This window comes from Micromys minutus (assembly GCF_963924665.1).
Source record: "Micromys minutus genome assembly, chromosome: 1".
NCBI lineage: Eukaryota > Metazoa > Chordata > Mammalia > Rodentia > Muridae > Micromys > Micromys minutus.
In genome coordinates this window covers 163,357,326-163,379,033 of record NC_137969.1, presented here as the reverse complement: position 1 = coordinate 163,379,033, position 21,708 = coordinate 163,357,326, and positions in this window count along the sequence as shown.

The window sequence follows — 21,708 nt, the reverse complement described above, 5'->3', positions numbered from 1 at the left end:
GGTCCTGTTCCCTCATCTTTTCAGAGGGGCCATTATGTCTGCTTCTTATTATCTTGATTACCTTATGAGTGTGTCTCAGAATAAATCAGAACCATGAAAAAGACAGAGGGACATGTAACTTTGTCTCATCAGCTCTTTCGAAGCATTTGCCATGAGTTGTTTTTTTGGTGTCTTTTCATTTCCTTGTTATCCTCTCTGTGTTGGTGTGTCCAAAGATCATCTCCAGAACACTTCATATATTAAGTTATGTACTTTTGTTATTCTAAGAACATTTTCTGTTTAGCTACACATAAGGAAGAACTAAATTTATCACTGTAACTTTGGTGGAGACATCATTATCCCTCAGAAATTTGTTAAATGTTCTCCCTAAAATTTGTCTGCATGCAGTGAATCCTATTTTTGTATTGTTTTAAGTTTCTCTTAGACAAGAATCATGCTTTTGGTATGATGATACACCAGTAAATGAAAAAATATGAGAATTGAATATATATATGATCAATGTAAGGTGATTTCTGGGTTCATTGCCACGTTTTAGTTTGTTCCAATATCTACCACAGTATCTGATAAAGGTTAATCATTTAGTATAGACTTTCATGGTAATGTACAAATGCATTTTGGTTGAATTCCATTAATTAAGCTGATAGAATAAAAAGAACGCAAGTCTGTCATTCTAGCACATTGACTGTTTCCTTCTTTTGCCATTGTCTTTGCCTACTGATGATTTCTCACTAACTTTATTCCCAAGTTCTAGTTGCTGTCCCATGCTGCCACAACAATAATACCACTCATAGTGGCCTGTCAAATGCTCCCAGAAAGAGAGGACACGGGGCCCTAAATCATATTTTTATCATTTTAATGACTGTCATTTAGACATTCTGTTAAAGGTAATTTTACATAAGAATTGTCTGATAAAGAAAGGCTCCAACATTGAGTTAAAGTTGAGGAGGAAACACATTTTGCAAATATCCCTCCCCTCTTGTGTCTTAAGAAATGTAAGCCACACCTAAAATCATACTCTCTGCACTGTTGAAAAATATACAAGGGAACATACATTATCCTAATTTTCCAAGGATGTTGACTTAACCTCAACCTTCTTATGTCCTTCATGTTGGTTAGTACAATTTCATGGTATACCCTTCCATGTGTTGAACAGAAAAGTGCTTACATCTTAGATTGAAATGACTAATATTCATGAGAAACGGATCCAAATTCAAAGTAAATGCACATTTTTGCATCTGTCCAAATCTACCCATGAATTATCTCAGACTATCAATAGAAGAAGAAGAACATTGCTATCTCTAAATCCCTATTTGTTTTCCCAAATTGCAACCTTGGCAGTGGGTGTGACAGAAAAATGTTCAGTATTCCTAGGATCCCAACCTGCCAAGAGAGATAAAGTCACTTTGAAGTACAGGGACGAAACTACACAGATTTATTTTTTAACCCTCAAATGGGACTCATGCCTTTTGAAGAGAGAAGCAGGGCTGCATCAGCCTGTCAGCTTCACATTTAAGGAGGGAACAAGGAGGTGAACTTTTATGCATACAGGAAAGGGAAAAGTAAATTTAGTTAACTAGTCTGGGCAGCAGTGATGTTAATGATAATGCATAGAGGAGCAATAGCAACATCAGCATAACACAATCAACATGCTGTTACCAATGAGGTGCTTGCACTATGCTGGGTTTCCTGGTGGCATAATTCTACTCAGTCTTTCCTCCTTTCTTATGATGAAGCAGGAAGAACTTGGTGAAATGCCAGGAGTCATGTAACAAGTGCCAGGGCAGAAGTTTCTTTTCTCCCCTCTGTACCTACCTTCACCTTTTCTATGCTATATATGTTGCCTACTTATCACATCTCAGGTAAGATCTATCTCGGATATGACTCTGTAAGAGCTTCTTCTGTCCAAAGAAGCTCCCCCATTAGCATACACCTACATGTGCACATGGGCTTCTCCTGCATCCACCACCAGGAAATACCTCAGAAGAAATTTGGCTTGATTACAAAATAGAGTCTGCCAAGTTTTTAGCAAGATGTCCTTAATGCCCTGACTTCCATGGGGTTCCTGTCCCTCACTGTTTCTGCATGTGTCAATTGGTGTGTGTTGGGAATTCTCAATATAAGGTCAAAGAAAAAGGCTCACTCAGTGTTTCTCATCTTAAAGGCTCAGTTTGTCCCTCCCAGGCAATGGTTTGTAAAGGTGTCTCTATTCTTTGGTCATCTACGGTGTACCAGCATTGGACTAATTGAAACACATAATATTCCCATGGATTCTCTTTAAAATGTTAAATTTTGTTTTGTTTGCTTTGGCCAAATGAAGAAAATTAAACCAAAAGAATTAACCATTTTACCCACTGTAAAGTGCTTTTAAATGGATAGGTTTTCAGTGAGGAGAGATTTTTAAATAACCTTCTTCCAAAGGATTTTAGAAATGGTTAGAAACCCTTTGTGTTATCCTATCCAGAGGGACAAAATACAGAATTTCTACTGGTACCTACTGAAGATGTTATTTACATCCTCAATGCATGGGACAGCCTTCCACAACAATCAGAAGTCCAGTCAAAAACATAACTAGCGATAGAGTTTGGGCACTCTGAATTAAAAAGAGAGGGCTATTTCTTGAAGCTGTGATGTGATCTCTGGATAATGACAAAGATCTTCATAGAGTGTTTCTGGGAAAAACCTTAACCTGATAGCAGAGAAGTTAGTGCAGAACTCCTTGGGGAGGTTATTTGTGTATCAAAAAGATAATATTCTAAGGTTGTGTCTGCATTTGATTCAAGTATTTAATAAAGTTTGGACTGTTGAAACACTCATTCTTGTTAAAGGGTATGCAGAGGAAAATGGATATTAAAATCAGTTGAAGATAGATACAACCAGTAAAGTAAAGTATTCAAGAAATGTGGCTGTAAACGTGGTCTGGTGAAGAGAGTCCTATAACAGGAGAGTGAGCAAAGGCTGTGATAAGAGTAAGATTGTAGGATGCACAGGCTGAGATGTAGAGCAGCAGGGAAGAACATGTGTTCAATTTAAGGTCCATGCCATGTTGCTCACTGATACTAAGTCCGGTCTGAGTCTCAGACTGCAGGGAAGGGTAATAAATGCCAGTTATAACACTACTAAAAATATTCAGAAATAAAAACAATGTTTTTGACTATAGCTGTGACAGAAATGTGTAGACCAAGGGGTGGATTTGATTTGGTGGACATGTGGTGGATATCTATGATTATGGAAGATGCCCCCCTACCACAGATCCCCATATCAGGCAATGGAATAGAAGCCATTCCCAAATGAGAGAGCATTTACCTTCTTCATCTTTAAAGTGTTAATACAATTTCTATCCTTCTTACTTTGCAAAGCTTTTGTGAAGACCAAGTGGTATAAGACCTGCAAAGAGATTGTGTCTTGACTATGAAGTTTGGTAAATACCTGGTCTGTTATGATGGTTCTTCATAACACTATTTACAATATTGTTATGTATTCATCAGCACATGATAAAAAGCATCAACCCTATCTCTTCCTTGCTCTTCCTTGGTGCTTCCTGACTTAATGGCTCAAGAGTTAAGAGCACACACCAAAACTACAAGGGGAAAGGTGTGGTTTCTTGTTCACCAACATGAATTTGGCTTTTAAATCTTGAAGTCTACTTCAGTTTCCATGAGAAAAACTGAAACAGTTCTCCTTGGTTGCTGAAAAGCTTGGGGAATTGGGACTAGACAATGGAAACTTTCTCCTGAATTTTTCTACTGACTTGCCAAAAAATGGCTGGGTCTCACTAGTCTCAAAATTATCCAAATAGCTTAAGGCCATCAAACTGAAGGGAAGAACCTATTGATCTGTTACTACAGCATGACTCCACAACTATGTCCTTTTGAAAAAAATAATTTTAGAGAGGGGAGTGAAGGGTAAATAATCTCAGCATGTGTTATAAAGAAATATTTTGGACAATTCAACCTCAGCCATACTTTTTACCAATGCTGTATCCTGCAGGGATTGACCTGAGAAAAATGTTACTTTCTTTTTATTTATTTGATGATAGTGTTAAGGAAGAAAGTGCGATAATAAGTTTGAATACATAAATTTACTTTGTAAATTGCAAGATGCTGAGAAATTACATAGATAAGTAAATTCATCGTGTACATATAAATATAACCACAAACAATGCATGTGTTTTATATGTGTTCATACACACATATGTACATATACATGTACATACAGACATATATGTATGTATATTCCATTCTTAAGACAAGTGGGAGTGGATGGAAATCTGTGAGTTAAATTACCAATGCATGTTTAAAGCCATAATTTTCCAATGGAGTATTCATATCTAAATGAGATATCTGTACCATATTCTCCAAGACTTAGAAAACATCATGAAGATGAGACAGAAAGAATGAACAAGAGGGACAATGGATAGACATATCCCAAAATATGATGTCTTATGGACATAGCATGGCTACTGGTCTCATCAACATATTGTGACTATGATTATTTGCACAACACCTACACAAGACTGGGCTCTTCAAAACTTAATTATGGTGAAGAAGTAGCTATAAGATTGCAACTTTCTCTGCTGACTTCTTGCCATTTAATGGCTACTGAATAAGGAGAAGCTGTTTTTATCAGGGGTATAGCTACTGATACATTATTCTGTGTTTCAGTAAATAACCTCCCACAGATGCTCATTCAAGCAACTATCATCAAACTCAGTGACTCATTCAGTAAAGGAAGACTTTAAATCAGGAACCAGAGATATAATTCAGTCATTAAGAGCTCAGAATGCTCTGGCAGAGGATCTGAGTTTGGATTGTAGCATCCACATCAGCATCTCACAACCAACTGTATCTAAAGCTCCAAAGAATTGGATGCTCTCTTCTATCCTCTATAGGCTATTGCATTGCAGTGCACATCACTGTACATAGAAAACATGTAAAATATAGGGAGGATTTTTAGAAAATAAAACAGGTTTCATTAAGAGAAGAAAAGGCATGAAAGAGGGTAAGAGTGACATGGAAATTATTAAAATCCTTTACTGACATGTATAAAACTATCAAAGAATTAAAAGCAGGCAAATATTTAAAATTTACATCAAAACCAATAACAACATCTATTGTAGAAGAACATACATTGAGTTCCCTGAGCCTATATCTTAGAAAGATCAGAACTGAGCATAACCAAAGGACTCTCTCTTTGTTGCAAGGGATCACTGAGAGAAGCTACTTTGTATCTCCACCTTGACTTTTACTAATAATATAACCAAGAGGAAGGGGTTTGGGGATGTAGCCAAAACATCTTTTGTGATTCATTATTCTTCTTCAGACCACTGTTTTTTTCTGGAGTCTTTCTATTAACTACATGATGTCTTCTTTGAAGAGATAAGTGAGGAAAGAGACCTAAATCACTAAGGGTGGTGGTGACTAGTCAGGGCTCAAGGGGATGAGGAAGACCCAAAGAAAAAGGGGCATTTCATGCATACCACATTCTCTGCATAGACCAGGAACCATTGCAAAATCCAGTTACATAAGTTTAATTGGGTTTGTTTAAAAATAAATCAGTATTTAAGGTCCTTACTTTGAACTATCCAGAGTCACTTGGTTTAACTTTATGTCACTTCTAAAATGAAGCAAGCTAGTGCCATTACTTTTCAGCCAAACAAAGAAGTTGGCAATCGTTCAAGTGATGGCTATGGGTTATTCTGTTTTGTGGGAAAGAGAACTTCCTGCAACATTAGCTAGTCACCCTACACCCTATACCCTTCCTCTTACAGAGGAAGGAAGAAGTACAGAGAAAGAGGAGGACCAAGTGGCATTTTCTGTTTGTCAAAGGATCTTGAACATTTTTTTTCCAAACATTTTAGGCTTGCTAAAATCCAGACTGCATAATGCCAAAGCAGTTTTGCTTAATTTCTAAACCCCTGAGTATTTAAAGGGAAATTTAATAGGTATTTTTCTGAATCGTTTCATTTAACTCATCAGTGTGCTTTTTCATAAGAGCCATTTGATGCCAAAGAAGTCCTTTTGTGCCAGCCTAGTTATTTTAATCTGGAAGCATGTGAGGAGCCAAGAACAGAAAACAGAGCAGCAGAGACCTGAGGCACACTGGCACAAATCATGACCTAGAAAAATGATTCACATTCTGTGGTCAAGCACCCCTCATTCTCCATAGGAGAAGGGTCTTGTTTACATCAACCAGGATTAAAAATAGAATATTAATTTCTCAGTATTTTCCAAAGAACGACTTTCCCAAGATCAGAGTAATGTAAGGACCTATATTGGAGAAACATGTATTTATGTTTTTTAGAGACTGGCCCAATAGTACAAATGTCCTGTACTTTATGGTTATAATACATAGTAACTCATATTCCTGAACAGTTCATTATAATCAACACATCTGTACACCTCTGCTGTGAAAAGCATCTGCTTCCTCCACATTGGAGCTTAGGAGAAAGTAGCTTCTCAATGAACTGTTCTGAAATTCTTTCTCTACCCCAGTCTCTTCCAACTAGTTCAATGAAGATGCTAAGTTCCAGTTATTTTCTACATAATAGAGGGCAAAGCATAATCATATGACATTTATATTTACATTCCAGTGACATTAGCATTTCAACAGGTCCCTGTTCAGAAATTATCAAACCAGTGTTTAGATAACTAAGTAATTATCAAACCACTGGTGTAGTAATGTCATAATCCAGGATGCTGCTGAATTAAAAGCTCCTTCTGTATCTCTTCTTACCCAGGCATGTTGCCCATGGCTCTATGTACCACTCTGTTAGTCTCTATAATAATCCTAAAAATTAAACTGCATGGAGATCCTTTCAAGTTTTATAGTAATTTACATCACTTATGTATGACCATCCTGGAAGTAAAGGGCCATATAAACCCATTTGAGCAGAGATTCATGGACATCAAAACACATGTAATTTTTGTTTTTCAGTTTGTTATTGAGTATATACTAATGGATGCTGTACAGTAACATGAGTAATATTTAGCCCTGATTAACAACAGTTTAGGTACTACTATCACAATTGTAGGCTCTCATGATGTATACATATCTTCCATTTATACACAGAATATCTAAAATACAAGTGGAAATCTCAGAATTTCAGAACACTGGCAAGTAAATATCTCAAATGGCATGCTCAGAACTCTAGTGAACTCAGTAGTCAGAGTCGTCGGATATAAGGGTATCAAATTTATTTTGATCATGGAAACTACTCCTGGCTGAATCCTCATTCGCAGGAACATCTGCCTGCCTCATTTATTTAACTTGCCACTCCCTAGATCAAACACTTATTTATTTGCATACACGTTCATTTACCCTCTTGCTCACTCATTGACTTCCTAATTAATTAATTCGTCCAAAACATACAAAGCAGATTCTGAGTGTGAATAGCACCAGATTACCCATAACTGTAAGATATGAATGTTGTCTTCAGGTAAGTCATGTATACCTGCATTAATTTTTATGAAGCACATATATATTATTTTATAACTTGGAAAGGTGCCAGGAAGAATGAAATGTAACCACCATCTTCATGGAGAAACTTCAACTGGAAAGGCAAGCTTTTCCCACTCCTAAAAAAATAGACAATGCATCAACACAGATAGACACATTGACAGTGGTGACAGTCTGCGACAAAGAGTCCATAATGTTCTTTCACCAAGCTTAGATAAAGAAGAATTCATCATCTAGATACAAACATTAAGCGGAGACTTGAAAAATTCTAATTCTAGGATGGTACATGCAATTGCTTGTGATTTATACAAATCTCCATTACTTTAATAGTCCCTAGAAAGCCTGGAGGGGGAAAGACATCGGTGCTGTAGTAGGAGCCCATGGGCCCTCTCCAAGCTGAGATGTGAGCTGAGCATAGGTTTGGGGGGTGTTAAATACCCACCTCCCAGGAGCATGGTCTGGCTACATTATCCATTTCATTATTCCTCTGTATTTTCACATTTTAAGTTTACATACACATGACACCTACCTTAAAAGATCAGAGTCATCTTATCCATTAGTCTAAAGTAATTGCAATTCTTATTATTCTCTTCTTATTAGGGCTATTTTTGGAACATGTTTCTATTACTTTTTTCCTTATGGGAATATATTTTCAGCCCCTATAGAGTTTTCTTAATTGCAGATGCTTAAATTATAGAATAACTACAATTGTGTTAAAAGGCCATTTACAGAAACTTTTTCCAAGAAAAATAACAGAAAAAAAAATGCCTTTGGGGATAATTCATGAGCGTCTATAACATGGGGGAAGGGAATAATATTGGCATCAGGACCAGGACCAAACAGGTAGGTATTTAATGGGGAAGTGCCAAGTCAGAATCTAAGGTCACAGACAGGGTATGACAATGGTCTCTGTCAATTCTCTTAGCTCAGTCATGGCTAGATTCTCTTCTGCCAGAACTACACCCAAGTTGTTGAACTGCAGATTTTCCATCACATTGGGCTGTGATGACAGTGTTCAGGAGTGTCTGTTGTTCATCAGAAATTTGGGGAGATGGAAGATTTGTTCTCTTCCTGTTGGCTTCAGGATCTGAAAAGTATCATCTTTCTGGACAGTTTCACAAGTCTCTTGTACATGAAGTGCTTTTATACATGAGTGCTTCCATGCTTAGCCTAGAGACCTGTAAGCACATAAATGATAGGAAGCTTATGATCCCACATATTGCTACGGTTTTTATGCTAGACTATAGAGAATTAAATAATCCTATTAAAATTGGGTACAGGACTAAACAAAGAATTCTCAGCTGAGGAACATTGAATGGCTGAGAAGCACCAAAAGAAATGCTAAACATCCCTAATCATCAGGGAAATGCAAATCAAAATAACCATGAGATTCCAACTCACACCAGTTAGAATGGCTAAGATCAAAAACTCAGCAGACAACAGATGCTGGCGAGGATGTGGAAAAAGAGGAACACTCCTTTACTGTTGGCAGGATTGTAAGCTGGTACAACTACTCTGGATGCAAATTAGGTGGTTCCTCAGAAAATTGAACATAGTCCTACCTGAAAACCCAACTATCCCACTACTGGGCATATATCCCAAAGATGCTGTACATATAATAAGGACACATGCTCCATCATGTTCATAGTAGCCTTAGCATAATGACCAGAAGCTGGAAAGAATACAGATATCCATCAACAGATGAATGGATACAGAAAGTGTGGTACTACTCAGCTATTAGAAACAATGATTTCATGAAATTCGTAGGCAAATGGATGGAACTAGAGAATAAAATCCTGAGTGAGGTAACCCAGTCACAAAAAAACACACATGGTATGCACTAATTGATAAGTGGATACTAGCCTCAGAAAACTCTGAATATCCAATATCCAAGAAATAATTCACAGACATTATGAAGTTCCAAAAGAAGAGAGGCCAAAACAGGGATGCCTCAGTCCTTCTTAGAAAAGAGAACAAAACTCTCATGGGAAGAAATGCAAAGTCAAACAGAGGAACAGAGATTGAAGAAAAGATCACTCAGGAGCCGCCTCACCTGGGGATCCACCACATATGCAGTCACCAAATCTAAGCACTATAGCTGATGCCAAAAAGTACTTACTGACAAAAATCAGACAGAGATGCCCCTCTCAGGGACTATGCTAGAGTCACATAGATACAGCTGAGCATGCTTGCAGCTAACCATCAGACTGAACTCGGACATCCCAATGAAGTTGCTAAAGAAAGGACCTAAGCATCTGAAAGGGTTTGCAACCTCTTGGGAAGATACCAACATTATCAACCAACCAAACCTTCCAAAACTCTCATGGAGTAAAACACCAACCTTTGTGCACAATTTGAAAGACCTATTGATCCAGTTGCATTTGTAGATGACGATACCAGTGTCTGGCATCAATGTGAGAAGAGGCTTTTGGTCCAGGGAGGGCATGTTTTCCCAATGTAGGGGAATGCCAAGGCAATGGGGTGGAGAGCGTGATCAGAAAGCAGAGCACCTTTGTGAAGGCAACTGGTGGGGGAAGGGGGTGGGAGTGGGACATGGTAAAGAGATAACATCTCAAATGTAAATACAGAGTATTTCATAAGAAAAGAAAATTAAAAAAAAAAATATTTATCCCTCACAAATATTCTATGCTTCCTGGTATCTATAAAACCTCAAGAAAGATATTTTATGAAAGGAAATACTTTCTGATATGTAGAATAGGTGAGACTTTTAAATGACATATTCTTTTACTAGAAAAATCTTTTTTTATTTTTTAAACGACTTTATTTTGCAAAACAAAGATAAATGTACAGATTTTAAACATTTTTTGCTTAAAATTATACATTTTTGTCAGTATTGTTTTTTCAGACATTAAAATAAATTTTACATAAAACCATGTGAATATGTTTTTTAGTCAGTACTTGATTTTTTTCAAGGGCTTGACAGTATGCATTGAAAACCTACTAGTTGCAATAAGCGTAAAGTACATGCAAAACAAAACGCAACATGGAAATAGTCAAAGTCTTCTTGTTTTGTGAATATATGTATAGTTTTTGTTTTCTTTATTTCTTGGACTTCATACAGTCTGTGAGTTGTTTCTGGGGGAGTGCAAGCCTCTGGGGTTAGCATCCCACTATCAGTGACTGCATATTATGTCTGTTCTTTTGTGACTGGGTTATCTCACTCAGGATGATCTTCTCTAGATGCAGCCATTTTCTTAAAAATTTGGTTAAGTCATTGTTTCTGGTGGCTGAGTAGTATTCCATTGTGTATATGTACCACAATTTTTGTATCCATTCGTCTTCTGAAGAACATCTGGGTTCCTTCCAGCTTCTGGCTATTATAAATAGAGCCGCTATGAACATTGTGGTGCATATATCTTTGTTGGGTATTAAAGTGTCTCTGGGGTATATGCCCAGAAGTGGAATAGCTGGGTCTTCAGGTAGTACTATATCCAATTTTCTGAGGTATCGCCAGACTGATTTCCAGAGTGGTTGTATTATTTTGCAAACCCACAAACAGTGGAGAAGTGTTCCTCTTTCTCCACAGCCTCTCCAGCATCTGCTATCATCTGAGTTTTGGATCTTGACCAATCTGACTGGTGTGAGGTGGAATCTTAGGGTTGTTTAGATTTGCATTTCCCTGATGGCTAAGGATGTCGAGCACTTCCTCAGCTGTTTCTCGGCCATTCGGTGTTCCACAACTGAAAATGATTTGTTTAGCTCTGTACCCCATTTTTTAATAGGGTTATTTGATTCTCTGGTGTCTAGCTTTTTGAGTTCCTTGTACACCTTGGATATTAGGCCTCTATCTGATGTGGTGTTGGTAAAGATCTTTTCCCATTCTGTTGGTTGCCGTTTTGTTTTCTTGACAATGTCCTTAGCCTTACAGAAACTTTGCAATCTCATTAAGTCCCATTTGTTAATCTTTGACCTTAGAGCTTGAGCCATTGGTGTTTTGTTCAGGAAATTTTCTCCTGTGCCTATGTGTTCTAAGGTTTTCCCTACTTTCTCATCTAATAGTTTCAGTGTATCTGGTTTAATGTGGAGATCTTCAATCCACTTACACTTGAGCTTTGTACAAAGAGATAAGAACGGGTCTATTTTCATTCTTTTGCATGTTGAGTGCCAGTTGGACCAGCACCATTTGTTGAATAGGCTGTCCTTTTCCATTGAATGTTTACTGCTCCTTTGTCAAAAATCAGGTGACCATATACATGAGGGCTCATTTCTGGATCTTCTATTCTATTCCATTGATCCACTTGCCTATTTCTGTACCAGTACCATGCAGTTTTCAGCACAATTGCCTTGTAATATAGCTTGAGGTCAGGGATAGTGATTCCCGCAGATGCTTTTTGTTGTTGAGGATGGATTTCGCTATTCTAGGTCTTTTGTTATTCCATATGAAATTGCACATTGATCTTTCCAATTCCATGAAGAACTGGGTTGGAATTTTGATGGGGATTGCATTGAATCTGTAGATTGCTTTTGGTAGGATGGCCATTTTTAAGATGTTGATCTTTCCAATCCATGAGCATGGGAGATCTTTCCATTTTCTGAGATCCTCCTCAATTTCTTTCTTTAGAGGTTTGAAGTTCTTGTCATACAGGTCCTTCACTTCCTTAGTTAGAGTCACACCAAGGTATTTCATAATTTTTGTAACGATTGTGAAGGGTACCTTTTCCCTAATTTCTTTCTCCACATGTTTGTCCTTTGAGTATAGGAAGGCTACTGATTTGTTTGAGTTAATTTTGTATCCGGCCACTTTGCTGAACTTGGTTATCAGCTGTAGGAGTTCTCTAGTGGAATTTTTGGGGTCACTCAAGTACACTATCATGTCATCGGCAAAGAGTGATGTTTTTATCTCTTCCTTTCTGATTTGTATCCCCTTGATCTCTTTTTGCTGTCTAATTGCTCCAGCCAGAACTTCCAGTACTATGTTGAATAGGTAGGGAGAGAGTGGGCAGCCTTGTCGAATCCCTGATTTTAGTGGGATTGCTTCAAGTTTCTCGCCATTAAGTTTGATGTTGGCTGTTGGTTTGCTGTATATTGCTTTTATTATGTTTAAATATGGGTCTTGGATTCCTGTTCTTTCCAGGACTTTTAACATGAAGGGGTGTTGGATTTTGTCGAATGCTTTCTAAGCGTCTAGTGAGATGACCATGTGATTTTGGCCTTTAAGTTTGTTTATATGGTGGATTACATTGATGGATTTCCTTATGTTAAATCATCCCTGCATCCCAGGGATGAAGCCTACTTGGTCATGATGAATGATGGTATTGATGTGTTCTTGGATTCGGTTTGCAAGGATTTTGTTGAGTATTTTTGCATCAATGTTCATTAGTGAGATTGGTCTGAAGTTCTCTTTCCTTGTAGGGTCTTTGTGTGGCTTAGGTACGAGGGTTATTGTAGCCTCAAAAAATGAGTTGGGTAATATTCCATCTGATTCTATCTTTTGGAATAGTTTGGCAAATATTGCTGTTATATCCCCAATAAATGTCTGATAAAATTCTGCACTGAACCCGTCTGGACCTGGGCTTTTTTTGGTTGGGAGGCTTTTGATGACTTCTTCTATTTCTTTAGGTGTTACAGGGTTATTTAGATAGTTTACTTGGTCCTGGTTAAACTTTGGGACCTTGTATCTGTCTAGGAATTCGTCCATTTCCTCCAGATTTTCCAATTTTGTGGAGTATAAGTTTTTGTTGTAGGATCTGATGATTTCTTAAATTTCCTTAGTTTCAGTTGTTATGTCACCACTTTCCTTTCTGATTTTGTTAATTTGGATACTCTCTCTTTGCCCTTTAGTTAGTCTGGCTAGGGGTTTATCAATCTTGTTGATTTTCTCAAAGAACCAACTCTTTGTTTTGTTGATTTTTTCAATGGTTCTTTTTGTTTCTATTTGGTCTATTTCTGCCCTAATTTTGATTATTTCTTGCCGTCTACTCTTTTTGGGTATATCTGCTTCCTTTTGTTCTAGGGCTTTTAACTGTGCTGTCAGGTTGCTGATGTGAGCTCTCTCCAGTTTCTTTTTGGAAGCACTTAGGGCTATGAGTTTTCCTCTCAATACTGCTTTCATTGCATCCCATAGGTTTGGGTATGTTGTGTTATCGTTTTCGTTGAATTCTAGAAAGTCCTTAATTTCTTTCTTTATTTCTTCTTTGACCCTGCTATCCTTTAACAGAGCGTTGTTTAGTTTCCATGTGTATGTAGGCATTTTGTTGTCTTTGTTGTTGTTAAAGACCAGCCGTAGACCATGGTGATCTGAGAGGATGCATGGGAGTATTTCAATCTTCTTATATCGATGGAGGCTCGTTCTGTGTCCAATTATTTGGTCAATTTTCGAGAAGGTGCCATGGGGTGTTGAGAAGAAGGTGTATTCTTTTACTTTAGTAAGTATGTTCTGTATATATCTATTAATTCTAGTTGGTTCAAAGTCTCTGTTAATTTTGCAGTGTCCTTGTTCAGTTTCTGTTTCCCTGATCTATCCATTGGTGAGAGTGGGGTATTAAAGTCTCCCACTATTATTGTGTGGGGTGAAATGTATTTTTTGAGCTTTAGTAGAGTTTCTTTTATGAATGTGGGTGATTTTTTATTTGGAGCATATATGTTAAGTATTGAGAGTTCCTCCTGACAGATTTCCCCGGAAATGAGTAAAAAGTGTCCTTCTTTATCTTTTTTGATAACTTTTGGTTGGAAATTTACTTTATTCGATATTAGAATAGCCACTGCAGCTTGCTTCTTGGAGCTGTTTCTTTGGAAGTTTTTTCCCCACCCTTTTACTCTGAGATAGTGTCTGTCTCTGTCTCTGAGATGAGTTTCCTGTATGCAGCAAAAGGCTGGATTTTGTTTATGTATCCAGTCTGATAGTCTATGTCTCTTTATTGGGGAGTTGAGACCATTTATGTTAATAGATATCAAGGAATAATTGTTTCTGTTTCCTGCCATTTTTGCTTTTTTGGGTTGAGTTGTGTCTGTGTTTTTTCTTCTTTTAGTTTTCTTGTTTAGGAGTTTTCTTGTTTTTACTAGGCTGTATTTTCCCTCCTTGTATTGGGTTTTCCACCTATAATTCGTTGTAGTGCTGGGTTTGTGGTCAGATATTGTGTGAATTTTGATTTGTCTTGAAATATCTTTGTCTCTCCATGGATGGTGATTGATAGTTTTGCTGGGTATAGCAGCTTGGGCTGGCACTTGTGCTCTCTTAAGGAGTGCATGATGTCTGTCCAGGCTCTTCTAGCTTTCATAGTCTCTGTTGAGAAATCGGGTGTGAGTCTGATTGGTCTGCCTTTATATGTTACCTGACCTTTTTCCCTTACTGCTTTTAGTATTCTTTCTTTACTTTGGGCACTTGATGATTTTACTATTATGTGTCGGGAGGTATTTCTTTTCTGGTCCAACCTATTTGGAGTTCTGAAGGCTTCTTTTATGCTCGTGGTCATCTCATTCTTGAGGGTAGGGAAGTTTTCTTCTATGATTTTGTTGAAGATATTTACTGTGCCTCTTAGTTGATACTCTTCTCCCTCTTCTATTCCTATTATCCTTAGGTTCGGTCTTCTCATTGTGTCTTGGATTTCCTGGACATTTTGGGTTAGGAGCTTTTTGTTTTTTGCATCTTCTCTGGCTGTTTTGTCTATGTTTGCAATGTTGTCTTCTGCCCCCGAGATTCTCTCCTCGATCTCTTGTAATCTGTTGGAAATGCTTGCTTCTGTGACTCCTGATTTCTTTTTTTGGTGTTCTGACTCTAGGGTTATCTCTTTTAGCGCTTTCTTTATTGTGTCAATTTTTGTTTTAATTTCCCTCTTCCATTCCTTTATTTCTTTGGTTCTGTTTTCATCTCGTTCTTTGAGTTCTTTGAGTGTTTTTCTTGTTTCTTCTTTAAAAGCTTCTGAATCTTTTTGCTTTTCCTCCCTTTCTTGTTTAAGTAACTCTATCAGCGTCTTGAGGCATGATTTCAGGTCTGTGTCTTCTTTCTCTGGAGTGTTTGGAATTCCGATGTTTGCTACAATCAGAGAGCTGGGTTCTGGTGTTGCTAGATTGTCTTGGTTTCCTTGGGATATACTCTTTCTCTTTCCTCTTGCCATTTTGTTGTCAGTAATATGTTCTTGCCTTTCCCTTGTATCTGTTCTGTGTCCCTGGTACACTTTCCGTGTGCACTCCGCAGAGATCTCTCTACTCCCCGGCAGGCCAGGTTCCGGGTGGCAGCTGGGCCAGGCTCCGCTCTGTGTACTGAAGTCGCCTCCGGGTGGGAAGAGACGTTCCTAAGATCTGTTCCTGGTCACAGATGCTCTCAGCCTGTCCGAGCCACCTTTCCGGCTTGCAGGTGGGCCAGGCTCCGCTCTGCGTCCTGAAGTCATCTCCGGGTAGGAACAGAAGTTCCTAAGATCTGTTCCCTATCCCAGTTGTTCAGCCTGTATGAGCCGCCTTTCCGGCTGGCTGTTGGGCCAGGCTCTGCTCTGTGTCCTGAAGTTGTCTCTAGGTGGGAACAGAAGTTCCTAAGATCTGTTCCCTGTCACTGGATCGGGGAGGACAGGGCAGGTCAGGGCAGGGGGTACCCTTTCCGCGTGCACTCGGCAGAGATCCCTCTGCTCCCCAGCAGCCTAGGTCTCCCACTCACCATTTGCTCAGCCTGTACGAGCTGCCTCTCCGGCTGGCAGTTGGGCCAGGCTCCGCTCTGTGTCCTGTAGAAAAATCTTTTACACCAAAAACCTACTTATATTTGACCCAACTAATTTTTGAATATATGTACCTGCATTTGCATATACATTCTCATGTGCTTAGTATGCCTGCAGCTGTTAGTTCATGTATACATGAAGATCAGATATTGACATATCATCTTTCCCTATCTCTTTGAAGCTTAAATTTTTGATATAGAATCCATCTTTGTACCTGAAGTTTAGAAATTCAGCTCAACTGTAACCAATCTCAGCAGTCTTTCTTACCACCCTTTACTAATTTTACAGCAGTCTATAACACACAGCCTTGTGTCTTGGAGAGTCAGAACTCAGGTTTCTGCACTTGCTAATTGAGCTATCTTTCCAGTTCCAGGTGACTTGCTCTTGAATGTGTAGATGAGAAAGAGAAAGTACTACAGGATTTCAAGTAATGGGAGGGGAATAAAGCTCTCATAATGGGATTCACTAAAGGAAGATGTTTTGGGTTTCCAAGGGGTGGGATGAGGAGTGTGTTTCCATCTATACCTATAGTTACAATGTCAGAAGTTCACGAAAATGAAATAAATGTGTGTTTACCCAAGAGAGGGAGCAGTTCACTAAGACGGGAGGCTCAGAAGGGTGACCTAAGTGACTCCAGAGAAGGGCTGGAAGCACATTCTCTGAGAAGGGTTAATAATGTGCCACATGGCTGGCCTTCTTTAGAACTTTCCCCTCCCCCAGCATGAGAGTATAAATCATTGACTATCAGGATAATGAGAAGCAGATTTGTCTCTGCTAATTTTGGGATGTGCAAGGTCTTTAGAAAAAGCCTCATAAGACATTGCTGAGTGTTATGAGCCCTACCTCCTTGATAGAGGGCACATGTGGAATACAGACCAGCAAAGCTCTGCTCCAGAGTAGTGGATGCTACATGGCAAGACAGAGCTGCAGGGGGAGTATCAGTAAATCCACCCTGTGGTCTGAAGGTAAGGAAACTGCTTGTTTTGTATTATGTGTCAGAGCAGAGGAACAGGAAATTTAAGTCTATCCTTCTGAGCACTGCAGGGGTATGCATATTTCTTTAAGACTGGAGTCCCGAATCTCCTTGGGCTCTATATGCCCCAAACTCTTTACCAGTCAGGCAGGGCATGTCAGAATCCAATGGCTTCTACGGATGAGTACTTAGTAGAAATTTCAGGGGATGCATGAGTGTGTTCACAACCTGAACACAAAAACAGCTATTGTGAGATGAAGGTAAGAGAAGATGAGAGGGAAGAATTGTCTACAGCAGAGAACTTCCAACTGGTGCTGGTTTGGGACCTATAGGCAAACTATTAACTCAGTGCAGCTAAACTGGTGGAGAAACAAACTCTGGCTTCCTCTGTCTGTGCCCCAGAATCTCTGGTGACTTTGACAGAACCATCCCTGGATATCTCCTCCCTTGCAAATAGCTAACCCCCCTATCTTTTATGTACAGAGCTTTCCAAGTACAGGAAGCTTTGTTAATCGAGCTTTCTCACAACCTCAGCACCAGAGAGTAGCATGATTTGAGAAGGATTAAGTATAGACTTGAAGGAGAAGTATGTCACTGGAAGTAGACTCTCAGTTCTAAAATCTCATGCTAGGCTAGTCTCTGTCTCTCTTCCTCTTTCACTTTCCTCTCCTTGCCTCCCCCTCCTTACTTCCTCTGTCTTTCTGTGTCCCTGTCTGTCTCTGTATCTCTGTCTCTGTCTCTCTTGCTCTCTCTCTCGCTCGCTCTTCCCTTCTCTCTCCCTCTTTTCTTCTCCCTTTATCCCCTCACTGCTCTCTCTACCTGCTGCCAGCAGATCAGGATGTAACTCTCTGTTATTGCTCAAGCACCATGTTTCCCACCATGATGCTAATTAATTATAAGGCTCTGAATCAATAAGTAACCTTCAACTAAATACTTTATTTTTATAAAGACTTAACATGGTCATGGAATTTCTTCAAACCAATAAAATAGTGACTATCTTACTGAATCCATATGAATGATTAAAGATGATCTCAGAAGACTAGCACTAAAAATGGGTTTAAGATTATATCTTCCAAGGACATCCTTTTTGTTGAAGGGTGACTGTGAGAAATGTTGGACCTTCAGAATGATATTTGACAATGACTATATAGGGTTACTGTCAAGTACAAGAGATCCTACCTCACACCAGTCACGATGGCTAAGATCTGAAACTCCAGTGATAGCAGATGCTGGCAAGGATGTGAAGAAATAGGAATACTCCACTGTTGGTGGGGTTGAAAGCTGGTACAACCACTCTGGAAATTAGTCTGGAGGTTCTCAGAATATTGGACATAGTACTACTTGAGGATCCCGCTATACCACTTCTGGGAACATACCCAACAGATGTGCCTACATTTAACAAGGACACATGCTCCACTATGTTCATAGAAACCTTATCTATAATAGCCAGAAGCTGGAAAGAACCCAGATGTCCTTCAGCAGAGGAATGGATACAGAAAATGTGGCACATTTACACAATGGAGTACTACTCATCTATTAAAAACAATGACTTCATGAAATTCTTAGGCAAATGGATGGAACAAGAAAATATCATCCTAAGTGAGGTAACCCAATCAGAAAAAAAAAAATCGCATGATATGCACTCAAAAGCTTGGAATACCTAAGATACAATTCACAGACCACATAAAGCTCATAAAGAAGAAAGACCAAAGTGTGAATGTTTAAGTCCTTAGAATAAGAAACAAAAATATTCACAGGGAGAAGTATGGAGACAAAGTATGGTGCAGAGACTGAAGAAAAGGCCATCCAGAGACTGCCCCACCTGGGGATCCATCCCATATACAGTCATGAAACTAAGACATTACAGATGCCAAGAAGTACATGCTGACAGGAGCCTGATATAACTGTCTCCTGAGAGTCTCTTCCAGAGCCTGACAAATACAGAGGGAGATGCTCACAGCCAACCATTGAACTGAGAACTGGGTCCTCAGTGGGGGAGTTAGAGAAAAAACTGAAGGAGCAGAAGAAGTTTGCAACCCCATAAGAACAATAATACCAACCAACCAGAGAGCTCCCAGGGACTAAGCCACCATCCAAAGAGCACACATAGACAGAATCATAGCCCCAGCTGCACATTTAGTAGCAGAGGATTGCCTTGTTGAGCATGAATGGGAGGAGAAGCCTTTAGTCCTACCTAAGCTCAATGCCCTAGGAGGGAGAGAGGGAGGGAGGGAGGGAGAGAAAGAGGGAGGGGGAGAACCTATACAAATATAAAAACTTAGAATAAGAAATTTGCAAAATGAAAAGATGCTATTAACATAGTTAGCCAGGAGAAGAAACAGTTCATTTGTAGCTCTCTGTCCTATAATAGAGGATAGAGGACACCTTCATGTAGCAGCAACTTCAGCCTTTTCCAGAACCACTTGGCTAAAGATATAAAACCCCTCTGGTTTTGATGACGACTCTGCATCTTTCTGAGCAGTGGCTGAAAGTAGCAGAGAAAGCATCTGTAAAGTATTAGGCTATTACATTTCAGAAGGAACAAATGACACATAAAGCTGATAGGCCAGTCTAACCCTTAGTGTATTCAGATCTCCTTGTTGTTAGTGAGTCAAGGAATGGAATAGCCCGAGGGGAGGAAGCACATGGAATTTTGATAGATCATGCAGCAGGCAGCAATTGGAAGGGACTCTAATTATCAGGGTCACCAACCTAATTGAGCAATTTTCTCAGTTTTCCTAGTAATTTTATTTTTGGTTCTCAAAAATTACTTAACATAACATTTCTTAAAATTTGTTAAAATTTCCAAAAGTAAATCTTTTCATTTTCTACTTTCTTATACAAACATTTTAAGTTTACCTTGGAATAAAGACATTTTTAGGATCTTTAGGTTAGGGCAGATGCTACCTGAGGCATGGTAAACTTGATGTGAGAAGATCATTTTTGGTCAGGGTAACCTTCTATCTAGTAGGGAGAACAGAGCTGTCATGTGGATTTCTGTTAGACAATTAACCCAGGGCAGAAAGGACCGGAAACATTAACACTTCACTCCTTTCTAATCTCTTTTCTGTTGAAATTGTTAATTCAAAACATTCTTTATAATGTTCTCACCCTGGCTAATTTTGCTGATTCCTTCTCATCTAATGACTGGAGAGTTACTTCAATCTAACAGCTTCCTTGAAGACATGGAATCCCTAAATTTGCTGTTAGAAATTGTTCCAAATTGTTTCATATAGTGTGAAACAGGGTCCTCAGTAGTACAGTGAGTGAGTCCATTTTATGAGCCTATTTTGAGGACAAATACAGAGGAAATTACCTTCATGTGTGTTTGTTTAAATATGTAGATGCCCAGAATGAACTATGAGGCACAGACCTAAAAAGAAAAGAAGTGAAGACCCAGAAATGAACCCCTCCACCCATGGTCACTTGATCTTTGACAAAGGAGCTAAAACCATCATGTGGGGGAAACAAAAAAGATAGCATTTTCAAAAAACCAAACCAAACCAAACAAAATAGAGTTCGATCTGAAAAGTATAAAGGTCCCACCATTTCATGCCATAAAGATTGGTAGGAGATGGGTTCATGGGCAGGCTCATACCATTTAAAGAGCAAGAACAGCACAAGAGAAAAGAAAGAAACTGAAAATAAAACAGGCCAGAATCCTTATTGAATACACCAGGCTGAGAAAGGCTGCATGATTTTCACCTGGACCTGCTGAACTGGAGAAGCTTTCACACTGCAGTGATGGGCCCACGAACTCAGCATCTGTTCGTGGGCCCATCTGCTATTTTGATCCTAGGATTAATATGGAACGTTTTACTTTCCCCATGGCTGCAGCTCAGCTGTTCTTCTACGGTCTATCACCTATGATCGTGATCATCATCTCTTCCTCAGTCAGGTATTTTCTTGTAATCTGAAATCTTAACAGTGGGACCCTGCCAATCTCCTATGCTCACCTACTGCAGCATTCCTATGGGTTCTTTATTATCTAAATGGATGCAGTGATTTTTACATTTGTATTAGCTCTCCATTTGTAAGGTCCTTTATACTCTGTGAATCATGACGTATCTTCAGCTCTCATTTAGCCCTTTTGTAACGGGCATCTGTGTGATATAGAGAGACATACAAGATAAAGTCTAATGTCTAATCTGAGAAATAATAATAATGATTATGGTTAGGAAAAAAGAAAATGTGTACCAATGGCCTGATTTCAAGGGAAATCAAGACTACTTGACAAATTGTAATTACTGAACCCAATTTAGCCTGTGAATTTACTTTTACTTAGTAACTTTTTATTGTAGAGAACAGGAATGCCTACCCTCCCATAATATGCACATGCCCTCTGTCCCTCTACTCTCTTTCTTTACACACACTTGACAACTCTTTGATGTAAAAATGGTTGCTATGACTTGAATGTCTCCCGAAAAATCCTTTTAATATTAATATACTACTGAAAATGTACTCATTTTGTACTAAGGAGTGTTTGAGAGCCCCAAATACCAACCAATAACCAACTCCTATATACACATATTAGGGTCTCTTTATTACAAACTCAAGTTTGGGCTTACTCACTGCCGTCCATTGGATGGTTCAGTGAAGCAGTTTCAAACTCTC